The 16173-nt window shown below is 43.3% G+C and overlaps 1 protein-coding gene across 1 annotated transcript in view; it reads left to right on the top strand.

Annotated features, from left to right (window-relative positions):
* Positions 1 to 16173, top strand: part of Cttnbp2nl (CTTNBP2 N-terminal like) — a 50079-nt gene that overhangs the window by 1444 nt on the left and 32462 nt on the right. Inside the window, exon 2 of the mRNA XM_034500550.3 lies at positions 12671 to 12793. The gene's annotated coding sequence lies outside the window, so the exon portion shown is untranslated. The remainder of the gene's footprint in view (positions 1 to 12670; positions 12794 to 16173) is intronic.

Genomic DNA, 16173 nt, shown 5'->3' with positions numbered 1-16173 from the left:
TTAAAATGACTTTGTCCTGCCGTTAATGTCAGTGACTCTCCAGTCATCCTGTGTCTAGCAGTACCACTTATTAATTTTTCCATACCTTTAGCATTTTAAGTTTTCATCTCCAGTTCATTTTACTGTTGGTTATTTATAGCCCATAGATGTGAGGTGCAGAGTTGCAGTCACAGAGAGTGGTTGCAGTGGCTGTGTCTGCAGTCTTCCTGGGTAGACTTCCTGAAGGTAATTAGTTCTGAATAGTCAGGTTCAGAGGCTTCAGAGACACTCTAGGGGCTTGCAGATCTGCTCCATGATTGTTTCCAGATAGCTAGTGAAAGGAAGCACATAGAGAAGAAACTGTGTAAGCAGAGGCTCTGCTGCAAACACGAAGTTTATTGCCCTAGGAGGGAGAGATACTTTATCCCAGAAATAGCAGCAGGGCTTTAAAAAAAAAAAAAAAAAAAAGTAGAACAGGAAACCCCCAAAAGATGTATAGTTTTACGTGAGAACAGGAAGGAAATAAACTAAGGAGACTTCAGGAAACCAAAGGAGTAGTGATTTCCAGGGCCTTGACAAGCAGAGGTTAAAAACAGAGTAGCGTCATTGATGTTTTGGCACAATAAACAAGACCTGTTTGATATACCTTTGGATCTGAAGGGGTTTGTTTTGTTTTGTTTAATCAAGAGTGGAGCACTGTGTCTCTGTGTTTCTGAAAACTATGTAGCCCAGGGTGGCTTCCCCTCCTGTTGGGATTACAGCATGTACTTAGTGTTCAACTGTGGTGGAATTCTTTCCTCTAACCTTTTCAGTGTCATTTTTGGTCATGTTAGATGAAGAAAAGCATTGTGTGCAGACAGACAGTTTGTGTCTGTGTGTGTTTAGTGAATTTCATTAAATTATTCTTAGGCTGCATAAAGTCTTTGTAGCTTCCACAGTGCCCAATATGAGCACTGAATTTAGTTTAAAGCTCTCACCTAAGAGTCAAACTAGAGAGGTAACAAACTGCTCAAGTATGGCACATCTTATCATTTTAAACCATCTGCCTTCTTGTCTTTGTGTAATTTGATTTTTCCTTACCTGACATGATAGGAAATTGCAGTATCTGAAGTTGGTAAAATATTGACTTTCCTATGAGAAAAAAAAAATCTCTGGTTAGGTACTGTATATTTTTTTACTGTCATGAATTCTGAGTCAGACTTACAAACATGATCAATTGTAGTCATTCTAAAGATACATACGTACAAGAATCTGACGTAATGGGAATGGAGTGAGTTCTGGAGAACACTCTAGGAACCATGTTAGTTAATTTTTATTTTAGTTTTTGAGTATTTGGTTTGACCCTAGTGTGCTGGCTAGTTTTATGTCAACTTCACACAAGCTAGAGTCATTTGGGAAAAGGAAAACTCAGTTGAGAGAAAATGCCCCCACCATATTGGCCTGTGGACAAACCTGTAGGGCATGTTCTTGATTGATGATTGTTGTTGAGAGTACCCAGCCCACTCTGGGCAGTGCTCCCCCTAGATTTGGGGCCTGAGTGCTATAAGAAAACTGGCTGAGCAAGCCAGTAAGCTGTGTTCCCAATCCTCCATGGCATCTGCCTCATTTCTCAGTCCAGGTTCCTACCCTGAGTTCCTGCCTTGACTTCCATCAGTGATTGAATGTGAGCTGAGAGTTTTAGAATGAAGTAAATCCTTCCTCCCCAAGTTGCTTTGGATTGTGGTGTTTGATTTTATCAATAGAATCCCAAACTAAGACAACTGGTTTCCTTTAAGGTTTTGGGTGGGTTTTGTTTTGTGCTTTTCTCTTAACCCTCTGCTGGGTGGGGATTGAACTTCAAACCTTCCACCTGAGCTATACCTCCAACTCCATTTTTTGTGCTTTAATTTACCCTTAGTTGTATTAACAATGCACAGGTGTGCCATGTCCCTGGTTTGTTACAGATCTGTGCCAAGTCAGAATTACGTTGATGGGGCTACCAGTTGGTTTTTTTTACAGGAATTTGAATTCTCAGCTTTTCTGCGGTGTTTCTTTGAGGCCGTAGTTGAACTGATGTTTAGTGGTGTAAGGTGAAGAGAGGGTATTTCTAGTTCAGAGCCCCTCTGTTGTGAGCTAGAAACAAAAACTTCTGGTTTTAAAGATTGCGTGAACCTACTGTGTGCATGTTTGTATAAGTCTACCAAGCAAGGTGCCTCATAGCAAATAGTCCTTGAGAGATAGATACTGTTATTGACATGTTGTTATCAGCACTTGGCGATGAGTTATGGAAGTTAATGTGCACACCCCTTTCTGCTCTCTGGAGGTGAGGCAAGAGCCTCTCCTTCGAGACTACCCTAGTCCAAATGAAAGAGAGAAAAAAAAAGAGAAAAGATACTAAAATAGTCTACTTTAGCAAAAGTGAAGTAGTGTTTGTTGGTTTTGTTTTAAATTTGTTTGTAAATAGCTACGGTTTGGGCTGGAGAGACACTCAGTGGTTAAGAGCACTTGTTGCTCTTACAGAGGACTCAGCTTCATTCCCAGTACCCACATGGATGCTCATAACCATCCTTCACTCCAATTCCAGAGGATCTAACACCTTCTTCTGACGTCTACTAGCTGTCTACTAGCTACTGACCACTTCTGTCTACTAGCACTTTGGTACACTGTAGGCAGAACACTCATACACAGAATGAAATGAGATAAATCTAAATGGCTGAGGTTCCTAAATTGAGGAAAACAGAGTTGTGCAGCTCATAATGTAACACATCTGAGCCAATGATTTTTTTTGAGAGCATGTGCTTGTGCATTCAGATATCCCGTGTGTGTGTGTGTGTGTGTGTGTGTGTGTGTGTGTGGAAAACAAAGGCAAGAAATTCAAGTTACCAGTTCTTCCACTCCAAGTTCATTCTGCAACTTTTGTGAATGGCTCTGTGTGTACTGCGCTTGCTACATTATCTTCTATAAGACTTAAGAAATTTTCGATGACAATTTTGATTTAAAGCATTCTTGAAGACTTGCTTTTGAAGACTACCTTCCCGTTAGTCTAAAAGAAAGAAATAAGTTGAAGACCAATCAAGAATGGATGGGAAAGAGTAGGGATGGGCAGTTGAGAATGGAGGTGGAGGATGGCAGGGGTTTGGGGACTGAAGACTGCAAGGTCTATGCAAGCTCAGTGTATCAAGTGCATTGACACAGTCCATCTCAATGTGTCTTTGCTGTTAAAGAAATTGTAACTGTTATAGCCACAAAGATAATTGTTAGTACATTTAATAGAAACTAGAAAGGAAAGTTAGCACAGAAACTAAGACTCCCAACTCTGAGCCTAGTGAGCATTTAAAGGCGTGGGACCTTGTGTGGAGTCCAGGGGATGGGGGAAGGGGTAGAAAGAGAAATGAGATATTGCTTTAACAAGGCGCAAGGGGCTGGGGAATTGGCTCAGTCAGTCAGTGCTTGATTGCATAAGTGTGAAGACCATAGTTTTGCTCTGCAGCACCCTCACAAACAGCCAGTGCAGCTGCAAGGCTGCGGGCTCAGCACTGGGGAGCCAGAGACCAGAGGATCCCTGGGGCATGTGACCTGCTAGCCTTGCCAGCCAGGAAGTTCCAGATCAGTCAGTGACAGACATCTCAAAAAAATGAGGTGAGGAATGATTTAGGAGATACCTGCTGCAGACCTTTGGCCTCCACATGCATGCACATTTGCACACATCCAAGCAACATACACATCCACATCAGAAAAGGGAAAAAAGCGAAAGGAGGGTATAGGAAAAATGACGGGGCAGTGAGGAGAGTGCAGCTGAGGGATGAGGTGCCTTTTTCTTCCTTATTTTAAAAAATTGAGACTGGGTCTCACTAAATAGTTGCCCAAGCTTGAACTCAGTCTGTAGTCCAGATAAGCCTTGAAATTGGGATCCTCCTGCTCAGACTCCCAGGTTGCTGGGATTGTGGGTCTGTGCTACAGGCCAGGCTGTAGTCTGTTTCTCACTGGCTTGGTAGTTAAGGACACAAATCAGGTCCTGTATCTTTACCCCATATCTTTAGGTTGAAGACACCAACATAATTTTTTTACCAAAGCATTTTTTTTTTTAAAAAAAAGATCCCATGTCCTAAGCCCTTGCGCCTCAGCACACTAGCTGACTCCCACAGGTTCCTCTTGGGGGTACTTAGTTCTTACTCAGCCTGTCTCATCTCGAAGTCATCATTTCCCCCTAAAGCCAGTTCCTGTTCTGACATCCCTGTTTCTGTTGACCACATTGTCGTTCGTCACCGAGTCTCCAAACCTCTGCTGAGTAGGAATTATTTCCCCTATTTACCCCCTAAATGGAGTCAGTCTCCAAGTTACTGTAAGTGAAGCCCTCCTACTTCCTCCTCCTCTTTCTGCCAGACAGAATAGCTGTCCACAGAGCTCCAAATCTTGTTAAACACTAAGCAGATGTATAAATGGATAAACTGACAGACTAGAATGGGATAGTGGCTCCTGAGTTCGGAGCTGCGTTTATTTCTATTGCATGTCTAATGTCGGCATTAGCTGTGATATTTTTAGCAACCCTATTACAAGTTAAAAGTTGTAACTTGATGAAAAGCTGTAAAAAAAAATTTTTTTTAAAACTAGAACCAGAGACATACTTTTTTGCCTTTCATTTTTGTTGCAAAAGGCACAGCAAAAGGCTGATCCAGGTAGATGAGTGCCCTTTCTGTTCCTAAGGAGTGCACAGCTATCATTGGCTTGGACATGTGTTGAACATATCTGTAAAGTGACTTTTTGGGGAACTGGGGATGCCACCTCCCCCTTGGATCAGGTCAGCCTACTGGGTTGGGATCAAGAAGGAATACGTGTATTTTGACTTGTAAATTAGACACGTGAATGATAGACAGTTATGCTCCATTGGAAAGAAAATGAACAACAAATAATGTCCTGTCTGTGGAGGTGGACTCAAAGGGATGCTCCTTGGGGATGCAGAGTGAAAGCTGACGGTCACAGTCACAGCTCAGTCCACAGCGTCCTGCTAGAATATGTCATGCCATTTATAGGTGGGGATCTAAAGCTCAGGTGTCAGATGGACCCAGAGCAGCTTTAAAACCGAGTTCTCAGGCTCCAGAGTCCATGCATGTACTTGCCAATACCACAAAGTCTTCCGTGAGTATGGTTCCCTTGGGGGTCCTGGAGCTGGCAAAAAATTGTTACAACTATACTTAAGTTAGAGCAGTGTTTCTCAACCCGTGGGTTTCAACCCTGTGGGGGTCAAACTACCCTTTCACAGGGGTGCCTAAGACCATCGAAAAACAGAGGTATTTATATAACAATTCCTAACAGTACCGAAGTTACAGTTACGAAGTAGCAATGAAATAATTTAATGGGTGAGAGTCACTACAACATGAGGAACTGTATTAAAGGGTCACAGCATTAGGAAGGCTGAGAGCCCCTGCCTTAGAGGCTTGTGTGAAGGCTCCTGCAGTTCAGGAAAAAGGCTGTGAGCATAGTTAAGACCCAGATAATCTTCACTATTGTGGTTAATCCTCCAGACTGGGATTTTGTCTTTACAGTCCCTATGGAGCCAGTGACTTCATCCAGTGTAGCAGTTGAAGGGTTTTTCCATTCCAGCAGCCTCAAGAATGGTGATCCATGAAGCATTTTACTGAAAATAAAATCAACCTACACAACTATTTTTTCCTTGCTCTGGTTTTGTCTCAGAAAACCAGAGTTTTCTGGGACTCAGTGGGTAGGATTGAAAGACAGACGATGTGTTGGGCTGGAATTGAATTTCATTTAAACTAACTATCTAGTACTAAATTAGCTCAAACTTCTGATAATCTGATGTTTAAAGATATATGTCATTTCTTAAAATTTCAATGAAAAATGTTTTTTAGAAACTACTGCCAGGCAGTGGTGGCACATGCCTTTAATCTCAGCACTTGGGAGGCAGAGGCAGGTGGATTTCTGAGTTCAAGGCCAGCCTGGTCTACAGAGTGAGTTCCAGGACAGCCAGGGCTACACAGAGAAACCCTGTCTTGAAAAACCAAACCAAACAAACAAACAAAAAGAAACTACTACTAGGGCTGGAGAGATGGCTCAGTGGTTAAGAGCACTGACCGCTCTACCAGAGGTCCTGAGTTCAATTCCCAGCAACCACATGGTGGCTCATAACCATCTGTAACACTGATGCCCTCTTATGGGGTGTCTGAAGACAGCTACAGTGTACTCACATACATAAAATAAATCTTTAAAAAACAAAAAAAAACTAATTTTCATTCACACCCATTCCGGAAGCTAAAACTATGTGGTTCTTCTGGTGTGGTTATGTTGGTAAGAGTAGTAAAAGGGTGTAGTCAGGTACTCAGGTTGACAGACATGGTTTTCATTTTGAAGCTGCATCTTATGGTGTAGTCATGGCTGGCCGCAGTCTCCTGAGTGCTGGGATTACAGACATGCACCACCATGCTTGATTAACAACAGAGCTGGTTTTCGGTAGCTTTGTTCTTGTTTGTTTATGGGCATGAGGCTGCTTCCATTGTTCTTCAGTATACATGTAAAGCTTGCTGACAGCATATAAGAGAGAGAATGAGAGAGACCGATGAACAGATACATACACAGAGGACCCTAAGAACCAGACCAAACCAGAGCTTGGTCTTGGTGTCCGAAACAGCAAGTTAGACTAGACTTTAGATATGAGAGGTGGAGCCAACAGAGTGGCTCAATGGTTAGGGACATTTGCTGACAAGCCTGATGACCTGTGTTCAGTCCTGGGTACCACTTGATAAAAGGAGAGAACTAGTGCTGGCAAGTCATCTTCTGAACTCCATACAAAAGCCATGCCTTGTGTGTACACCGGCACACACACAAAAATAGGTGGGTGGGTGGGTGGAAGGAAGGAATACAAGTTTTAAGTGGTCAGTGCTAGACTTGGATCTCGCTAACTGCTCTTATAATCCTCATCTGTAAAAGAGGCCAAACTAGATCATCTCTGAGGTTGTTCTGTCGCCTGAGGCTGGTAAAGTGAGGTCCGGGAGCAGTAGTTTCCAAGGAAGCCTCTGGAGTCAAATTTACTGGGTTCAAATTCGGTTTCTTCCACATACTAACTACAAGACTTTAAACAAGTTGTTCAGCCACCGTGCATCAGCTTTGCCATTTTAAACCAGGGTTGTGGTGATCTCTCACCCAAGATGGTGATAACACATGTCAGGCGCTTAGAAATGTCTGGCGTATATTCATGTTTAGCTCAATAAATGTTTATCTTTTTTCATTACTTGTTTGAATTCTTAGAAAGTTATGCTGTAGAATGCTGAGGTGCTGGTGGTTAATGTTTTCATTGTTCACAGTAAGCAGTTTTACAGTAAGCATAAGCCTTGAGAGTCTGGGGTCCTTGAGTCTGCCTTGCATTGAGTACTCCAGTGTTTCAATGCTGACCTTGAAGAGTTTTAGTGTAACTGCAGATCTGGTCCCTAGACACACCCTCAGTGCCAGGTAAATAAATGTCTTGTTCTCTCAGCACCAATGGACTTCTCCCTAAGTGTATTATTCAGATCCTCTTTCTGGATAATTCATAGTGCCCTGAAATGCACAATCTCTAAAACCTTTTTCCAAAGCATTCTTTTTATTGGAACACTGTTTATTGCATGGCTAGGAAAAAAGGTAAAGCTGTCTGAGAAAGGGTACATTGTGGTAAGTCCTCACATGGTAGGGGGAAAGCTCAAATCTAGTTGTTCAGATGTGCTTTAAGAGTAGAAAGTGGGGCTGGAGAGATGGTTTAGCATTTAAGAGCCAACATGGCAGCACACAGTCCGATGCCCTCTTCTCGTGTGCAGACGCAGTCCCTGTGTATAAAATATGTAAGTAACACCCCCAAAGACTAGAGAGCAGGGTCTAGTGCCACACTAGCACTTGGGAGCAGAGCAGGAAGGTGTCAGTCAGCCGTCAGTGGGCTCTCGCCTTACACTTTCCCTGACTGGTCTGTATTCTAATTTTCTCTCATAAGGATACCAGTCTTATTGGATTAAGGCTTGTATTGACTAATTTTTTAATTAAGATTTTTTATTTGTGTATTTTGATCGTATCATTTGCCGTTCCCACCCCACCGCCACCATCCTAGCTTGTTCATTCTCTCTTCTCTCAAAAAAAAAATAAGAATCAAAAACCCTGAAAAGCAGAACCAAAAAACTCAGTAAGAAAAAAAACAAGGGCTGGGGCGATGGCTCAGCGAGTAAGAGCACAGACTGCTCTTCTGGAAATCCTGAGTTAAATCCCAGCAACTACATGGTGGCTCACAACCATCTGTAATGAGATCTGATGCCCTCTTTATGGGGTGTCTGAAGACAGCAACAGTGTACTTACATATAATAAATACATAAAAAACTTTGGGCCAGAACAAGCAAGGCCAGAGCAAGTGGAAGAAAGAAAAGGGGAAAAATGAAAATGAAAAAAAAAAAGCAACATGGAGTCCATTTTGTATTGGCCAACTTCTGGGCACTGGGCCTACCCTGTGACAGAGCCAGTGGCACTTGGTTAGAGAAACCTGATTTTCCTTGTCCCACTGGTATCCATTGCTAATAGCTGAGAAGGTTATGAGAGAGGTCACACTCCTCCACAAGTGACAGACAGCTCACTCCTGTGCCCACCTCCCTTTCTCCGTGCTGGACTCTTGTCCTGTGTGAACCCATGCAGGTTTGGAGTGTGCTCTCACAGTCTGATAGTTTTTACGCTCATCATTGCTGCCGGATGATCCTGTTTCCTTGAAGTCGCTCACTTACCACCTCTGGCCTCCTCACCTCCTCTCTCACGTAGATCGCTGAACCTTGAGGGGAGAGGTTTGATAGACATCTCATTTATGACTGAGTACTCCGAAGTCTTTTACTCTATGCATGTTGTGTGATGACTTCATTTTAACTTAATTGCTTTTGAAAAGTCTCTGGGGCTGGGAGTTAGCTCAGAGGTAGAGCGTTTGCCTAACACGTTCAAGGCCCTGGGTTCAGTCACCAATACTGCCAAAAAAGAAGGTAGGGCGGGGCCTCTGCATGTGTCTTCAGTGTCAGTCACATTCTGAAATTCTAGGATTTGACTTGAACTTGGGGGTAAGGGCTCAGCCTGTTAACAAATATAGAAATGTAAATATTCTTGTAGTATCTTCAGCTGAGAAAAGCTTGATTTAAAGTATTGCTAATTAAGTTTATATTACTTAATATTATAAAATTCCACAAAATGGAATTGTGTTTTGTACCTTTAGGATTATTTTTGAGGAATTAGTAGTAAAAGGAGATTCCCCCGAGTATTACCATGCGTGCAGCTGGCCTCGCTTCAGCTCCCTTTGCCGTAGTCTCCCAAGTGCTGGGTCGCAGGTGTGTTCTAGCACAGTTGGCTAAAAACTGCTTTTTAAAACAAATCAGAAAATCATTTTGTTACAGCATGTTAGCATGGTTTTCTTCCCTGGCCTGATCCAAAAACAAAGTAAGAGAGGGTGGGACCATTTGGAGCGTTGTCGCTGTCTTACACAGCCAGACAGTAGCCCTTCTGCACCCAGATGTGCCAGGGTGGGAGAGGGTGGAGTCTTTTGAGCTAGTCTAGTCACCTCCTAAGAGGGGGCAGGGGCCCCTGGGTTCATCTGCAGCCATGCATTTGTCTCTGTATTTAGACTTAGTGGCTTTAAGCACAGTGTTCCCTGTTTATCTCACATATGCTGGTTTTCTTTCATTTGGCTAGGTCTGGTTTTGTTTGTTTTTTAGTAAAGGTCTCATATAACCCAGGCAGGCTTTGAATCCACTAGGTACTTATGTCCAGGCTGGCTTTGAACATTTTATCCTCCTGCCTCCCACCTCCCACAAGCTTGGATAATAGATGTGCACCACTATGCCCAGGTATATACTGGGTTTTTAAGATAATGCACTATTTTGTGAACAGAGTACCTATTTTGTGCATCATCTCTGGGTTTTAAGTTATGACCCATATTGGTTTTATACAGATTTATTTCAGGCTACGAGATTGGAGCAAATTCAGTTTATCTTTCCAGTCATATCTAATTGATGATTCTAAGACCTCACTGAATGGCCTGTGAGACAGTTTTAGCCCAAGTATGAGTTACTTAAGCTCAATATCTGAGTGTGTAATAAAACGATCTCATAGTAAAATGACTGAATTTTTTTTAATTGACTTGACTTTTTAAGTGGGATTTTTGTTTTTGTTTTTGAGGCTACCCTGTCAGGAACTAAGATTCATCTAAAATGTTCATTTTTTTTTTCTACAAGTTCCTTATTACTGACTACTTAGGAAGTAAACTTTCACTTGCACCCAGAGACTCACACCCAGATACTAGACACAAACTCTTTACCTGTGCTCTGCTCCACCCTGCCCCGCCCCACCCCGCCCCGCCCTGCCCTACCCTGCCCTATTACTTACATGGCTGGAGAAGCTGTTTGGGGTGTTTTCTTTTTCTGCCACCTTGTCTGTGGTGAAAACACAGCTGTGTCTGTTGTCCCCCAGGATTAGCTCAGTTCCAGAGCACAGGCTTTGTTGAGAAACAAGCAGCACAGTGAGGACCTGGATGCAGAGCTTAGGAGACAGGAAGGGTGAGAACAAAGCAGGCCACAGCAGCACAGTTCCCAGGCAGAATAGCAAGGCAGTTAAGGTGCAGTGTGGGAGTACACTAGGGGAGGGGTGTGGCCTACGTGTGCCGTCCCTGCTAGATACCCATAACTTCTCTGATTGTCGTCACATTTAGGCCAGGCATGGTAGATTACACCTGTAAGATCAGTACTTGGGGGATTGAAGCAGAGAGAGAAATTAAAGGCCAGCCTAGGCTACATAGCAAAACCCTGTCTCAAAAAGAAAAAAGATGCACTCAGAAGGCAGAGGCAGGTGGATTTCTCTAAGTTCAAGACTATTCCAGACCAGCCAAGGCTGCATAGTAAAACTGCCTCAAAAGACAGTCAAAACAGGGAAGAAGGGAGGTGGAGCCAGGGGCCAAGGAGATGTGTATTTAATGAAGACTCACAGTCTCCTGCTGTCAGTTGGAGAAGTGGGGTGAGGAGGCTGGGACTGACTAAATGTTGTGCCTAGCGAGCTTGTCTGGAGTCACGTACCATAGTGGGACAAAGTGCTCTCATGCTTAGCCTTTATCTGGCCTTAGTTGTTCAGGGCATTGGAATACATGCGACATTTTTATTGTATGTGTTTATATGTATTTTTATTAAGAAAACTGAACAGTAGCAGTGCACACCTTTAATCCCAGCACTTGGGAGTCAGAGGCAGGTAGATCTCTGTGAGTTCAAGGCCAGCCTGGTCTGCAGAGTGAATTCTAGGACAGCCAGGACTACACAGAGAAGGGAAAGAAAAGAAAAAGTTTAAAACACTGTCAGCTGGCAATGAGAACATACCCAGACAACTTGTCCACAAGTGGTTTTTCTCTCAGATTTATAGACTGTAGCATTCCTTACACAGAAGTGTCTGGGTGTAAACTGTGGGGCACACAGGGTCTTGGAGGGCTCTATTGGGAAGAGTAAGCTGGGCATCTGGTTGGGATGATCTCGTCTTTCAAAGTCACTTAATGGATGCTGTCAGTGACGAGTAACAGCTCACTCAGAAAACAGGAGTCGACAGCCTGCAGTGTGAGTGGTGTGCCCGAAACCTGGCAGTGATGGTTCTGATAATGAGTGTGGGTTAAGAGCAGCCTTTTCCTGAAAACCTTGAGCTGTATAATTGTGTGCTGGCAGAAATTGCTGGAATTGCTTTAGTGGTTGGCCTGCATGCTGTTGGTTGTTTACTCTTGACTGTGTGATAGAACCAGACTTCCTCTCCTATATTGGGAGATTCAGAGTTTAACTGTTGACTTGATAAATAAATTGAGATAAAGTTAAAGCCCCCCCCACTTCCTTTTTTCTTTTGTTTTTGTTATTTCATCCTTTCCAGTTTTAATACATGTATATTGTGTTCTGAGCACGATTCCCCATCCTTCCTCTCCACCCCAGGCCTTCCTCCCTCCCTTTCCTCAACCCACTTCTTTCCTTGTGCCTCCTTTTTCCCTTGTCAATTTCACATCTTTCATGTTGTAGGGTGTATGTGTGTCTTTTTTTTAATTGTAACTTAATACTATTGGAAAACTATAAGCAAAAACATTTGTTTATAAGCCAGCATTTAATGTGTAAGCATGATGAGAAAGATGGAGGTTGGCAGTGTTAGGCCGTCCTTATAAACAGTGGAAGTGGGCACACGTTGGTTTGTTTCTCTGTGGTTATCAGGGAGTAAGATCAGACACTTCCTTACCCAGATTTGGCAGGTGGAATGCTTTAGTCTGGTGATGTTCTGAGGCGCGTTGTGACATTGTACATGAGTCATGTTGTCTCCTGCAGACAGGCTTTTGGCAATTCAGGGAAAGTTCGTGCCTAGTGCCCTTGACAAGCTAGTCCTTGACGGCACTGGACGTCAGAAGAGATTTCAGTATCTCAGAGGCTAAGGCAAGAGGATCACCATTTGAGATTAAGGCCATTCTAGGCTCTGTCTTAAAAAAGAAAATGAAAAAAAGAAAATGTCAGTAGCTCGCACTCTCACTAATTACCCCTGGCTAAGGGAAGTCAGAGCCCGGTGTTTCGTGGACATACTCAGCTTCATCCCCGGGACTGGACTACGGCTATCTGGCTTTACCAGCTGTGGTCCTCGTTGACACCAATGGGGCTCACCACATTCCTCATAGTATGGTCACATGGACGATGAATTTCTTCTTGTTTTGCAGTGTTGGACACTTTCCCACCATGCCGACGACATTTTAAGTATCTGTCAGCTTTCTAAAAGTATAACTGAAGGAAACCTCTAAGACTTCGTACCTACGGACTAAAGTGCAGCCAACAATTATCAGGTCAGTGTCACCTCCACTCCGCCCACAGGAACACCACTGCCAGGCTAAATCATGATGCAGTTTGGTGTGTCTAAGAAGTATTACAGTGTGCATCAAGAGTACATTCAAATGTATGGAATAGCAAAGAATTGCTAAGTCTTAATATCAACGAAAGATTACTACAATATGGTGGTCTTGAGTTACACAGCCGTGGCTTTCCCCCTCCTGTGTACTGTTTGTGTAGCATTATAAGGAATAAGAGAAATGAATTGATATTATTAATAAAATGTTCCAGGTATTAAAGTTTGTGTGTAGAAGTGATTTTATAGATACAGGTAAGATGTGTGTGTGCGCGCGAGTGCATATGTGTGTGTGTGTTTGTGTGTCTCACTGATGTGTATGATACACACCCTTGTGCATGCATGTAGAGACCACAGGATGTCTTTCTCTATTGCCCTTCACTGTATTTCTTGAGACACGGTGTCTCACTAGACCTAGTGCTCACCAGTTGGCTCGTTTAGCTGGTCAGTGGGCTCTAGGGATCTGTCTGCCTGTCTCTGCCCTCTTCAGTCCTGCCTGTGGTTGCAGGTGCATGCTGCCATACCCGACTTTTGTATGTGGGTGCTGAGGATCTGAACTTGGTCCTTATGCATGCACAGCAAGCAGTTTACCCAGTGAACCATCTTTCCAACCCCAGAGTATTGTTCTTCATATCATTGATAAAGAATGAATTTTTTTTCTTGTGTAGGCTAGACTGCTTTCTAATTTAAGTGACTCTGAAGATGATAGAAATTTTATTCTTTGATGGAAGTGTAGCAGGTCAGAGACTTGATTTGGGTATAATCAAATTTGTATAGTAGGGGTAAAACCCAGTCCCTTCTAAGCTGGCAGTCTACACTGCCGTCACCTCCAGTCTTTATGCTTATTTAGAGCGGAACTGGAGGGACTTCGGAGTGTACCTAATTTGTTTCGTTTTTCCTGTTAAACAACAGGGCCAGAACAAGTAAGTATGTGTTCCTCAAGGCCAGCTAGCTGTTCCTGTCCCATCGAGGACTGGCATTCTGCACTTCTCAGTAAAGCTCTGTGCTTTACTGAAATGACATGGCCGCTTTTGAACCTCTTTTGACTATACTTTTGAACTTCTAAACATAAGTTTGAAGACTTTAAAAATATTGGAGAAAAGAAATATGAATAGCCGTTTTTACCACTGTTCCTCATCTTGCCTTGGTCCTTATATGTCCAGTTGCTTTACTCTGCTCCACTGGTATTTGGGGAGTGCCTTTCCCATCTGCCCATCATACTGCTTAGCATCATGGGAAGAGCGAGGAGGAGCATAATAGGAATCCCCTCTACCTGTGGTCTTGGTGAGGGAAGTAAAAGTAAGAAGCCAGCATGGCACACCGGGTGTGTAATTCCTCCCCATGCTTTACTCTTGGTGCTATGGCCTGTGGGTGTGGTCCTGACTGCAGAGGGAAAGCTGTCCTAGTGCCTTCCTTGGAGTTATTTTAGAAAATGAAAGAATAGTAGTTATTAGTTACTAAAGCAGGGAGCTGGGAGATAGCTCAGTGGTTAAGAGTGCTTGTTCCACAGCCTGGTGTGATGGCTCATGCCTTTAATCCCAACACTCAGGAGGCAGAGGCAGGTGGATATCTGAGGTTGAGGCCAGCCTAGTCTGTAGAACTAATTCCAAGACAGCCAGGGCTACACAGAGAAACCCTGTCTTGACCTCCTTCCCCTGCCCCCGTCCACAAAAGAAAAAGAGAGAGAGTACTAGTTGCTCTTTTATGGAACCTGAGTTTGGTTCCCAGCATCTACATAGGGTGGCTCGCAGCTCCCTGCAGCTCCAGCTTGAGGGGATCATCACTCTCCTCTGGTCTCTCTGGGCACCTGTACTCATGTGCACATACACACTCACAGATGTACATACGTAAATAAATGATAGAATCTTAATATATATAATGATAATTAAATCAGGACCGGTGAGATGGCTGGCTCATTGGGCAAGATGACTTGTCCAAGCGTGATGACCTAAGTTCGATCCCTGGGACCCAAGCTGTAGGAGAGAGATGACTCCTGCAGGTTGTCATCTAACCTCCACAGGCACACCGTGGCACACGGTTCTCAGACCCACACAGCAATAAGTAGATAAGTAAAACAAAAATTTAAAGTTACTGAGCCAGATGTGGTGACTTATGCATGTGATTTCAGCATGAGAGAGGCTGAGGCAGGAAGATTGCTGTAAGTTCATGCCTACTCTAGTGTGGACCACAGAGTAAGATCCCATTTCAGAAATAAAACAAACAAAACTAAACAAGGAAGGAAGGTAGTCCTTAAACAGCACTGGACATCTAAGTAAAGATTTCTAAAGCCCTGTCGTCCCAAAATGCGTCTGTAAGAGGAAGTTTCCCAGTCACTCAGATAGGAAGAGTCAGACCTCGCTGTGGCTGCCAAGGCTCGAAGTCTTTGTTGTGCCTGATGCAGCATTGAGGTAGGAGTGACAGGCAGCTCTATTAAGTTTGTTGAGGGTTTCTAATTGGGATTGTTTTCTTTTTTTTTCCTTTTCACAATAACTTATGGCACATAATCTTTAATACTACTGGAGACCCACCAGAGGCTGGAATTCACTCAGGGAAGTTAAAGTTACATACATTAAGGACATTTTTCTGTGTGGTAAGAGATTTCCAAGTTCCATGCTAGAACACGCTCTGATGAGACATCGGAGTGCACATCTGTGCGTGTTCTCTGCATCCGTGTGGTAGCCCTGGAGAGTCAGTGGCTTCTCTGAGTGCTGGAGAGAAGTTGAACTCACCATGTTGGCTTCATTCGAAAGAAAAACTGTGACAGTTACAGTTTGGGAAGAAAAAGTAGAAGGAAAATAGTATTTGTACTCCCTTGGAAGCTGTAGACTCTGGTACTGTGTTTACTGCCAGAGGTCTGCCTACATGTGTTCTGAGACAGGAGACTGAGTAGGTGCCACACTATTTAACAGATGCTTGTAGAATTATAAACTTGTTAGACAGATTGACTTGAAAACAGCTCTTAGAACCACTAAACACTGAGCAAAGCAGGATATCACAAAATCAGCATAGCAGTCAGTCCCTTTCCTGCATGCCAGCAGCCGACACTGAGAGAGGACTCGAGAGAGAAGTCCTGTTCACAACAGCTTCAAAAATAAGTAAGAACTAAAACGCCAAGGAGGGAACCTAACCAGGAAGCAAACGGTTTCTACAGTGAAAACCCTGAAGAATAATTGAGGAAGACTAGAAGGTGGAAAGATCTTCAGTGTTTATGGGTCAGCAGAATTGATAACAATGAAAATAACATTCATCCAAAGCAATCTACAGAATCTTTAGTGAAATCCCCATCAAAACTCCAGTAACATTCCTCACTGTATAAATAGG

Source organism: Arvicanthis niloticus, chromosome 4, assembly GCF_011762505.2.
Source record: "Arvicanthis niloticus isolate mArvNil1 chromosome 4, mArvNil1.pat.X, whole genome shotgun sequence".
Classification (NCBI taxonomy): domain Eukaryota; kingdom Metazoa; phylum Chordata; class Mammalia; order Rodentia; family Muridae; genus Arvicanthis; species Arvicanthis niloticus.
The sequence above is the reverse complement of the archived record's forward strand: the minus strand, read 5'-3'. Positions and strand labels throughout refer to the sequence as shown.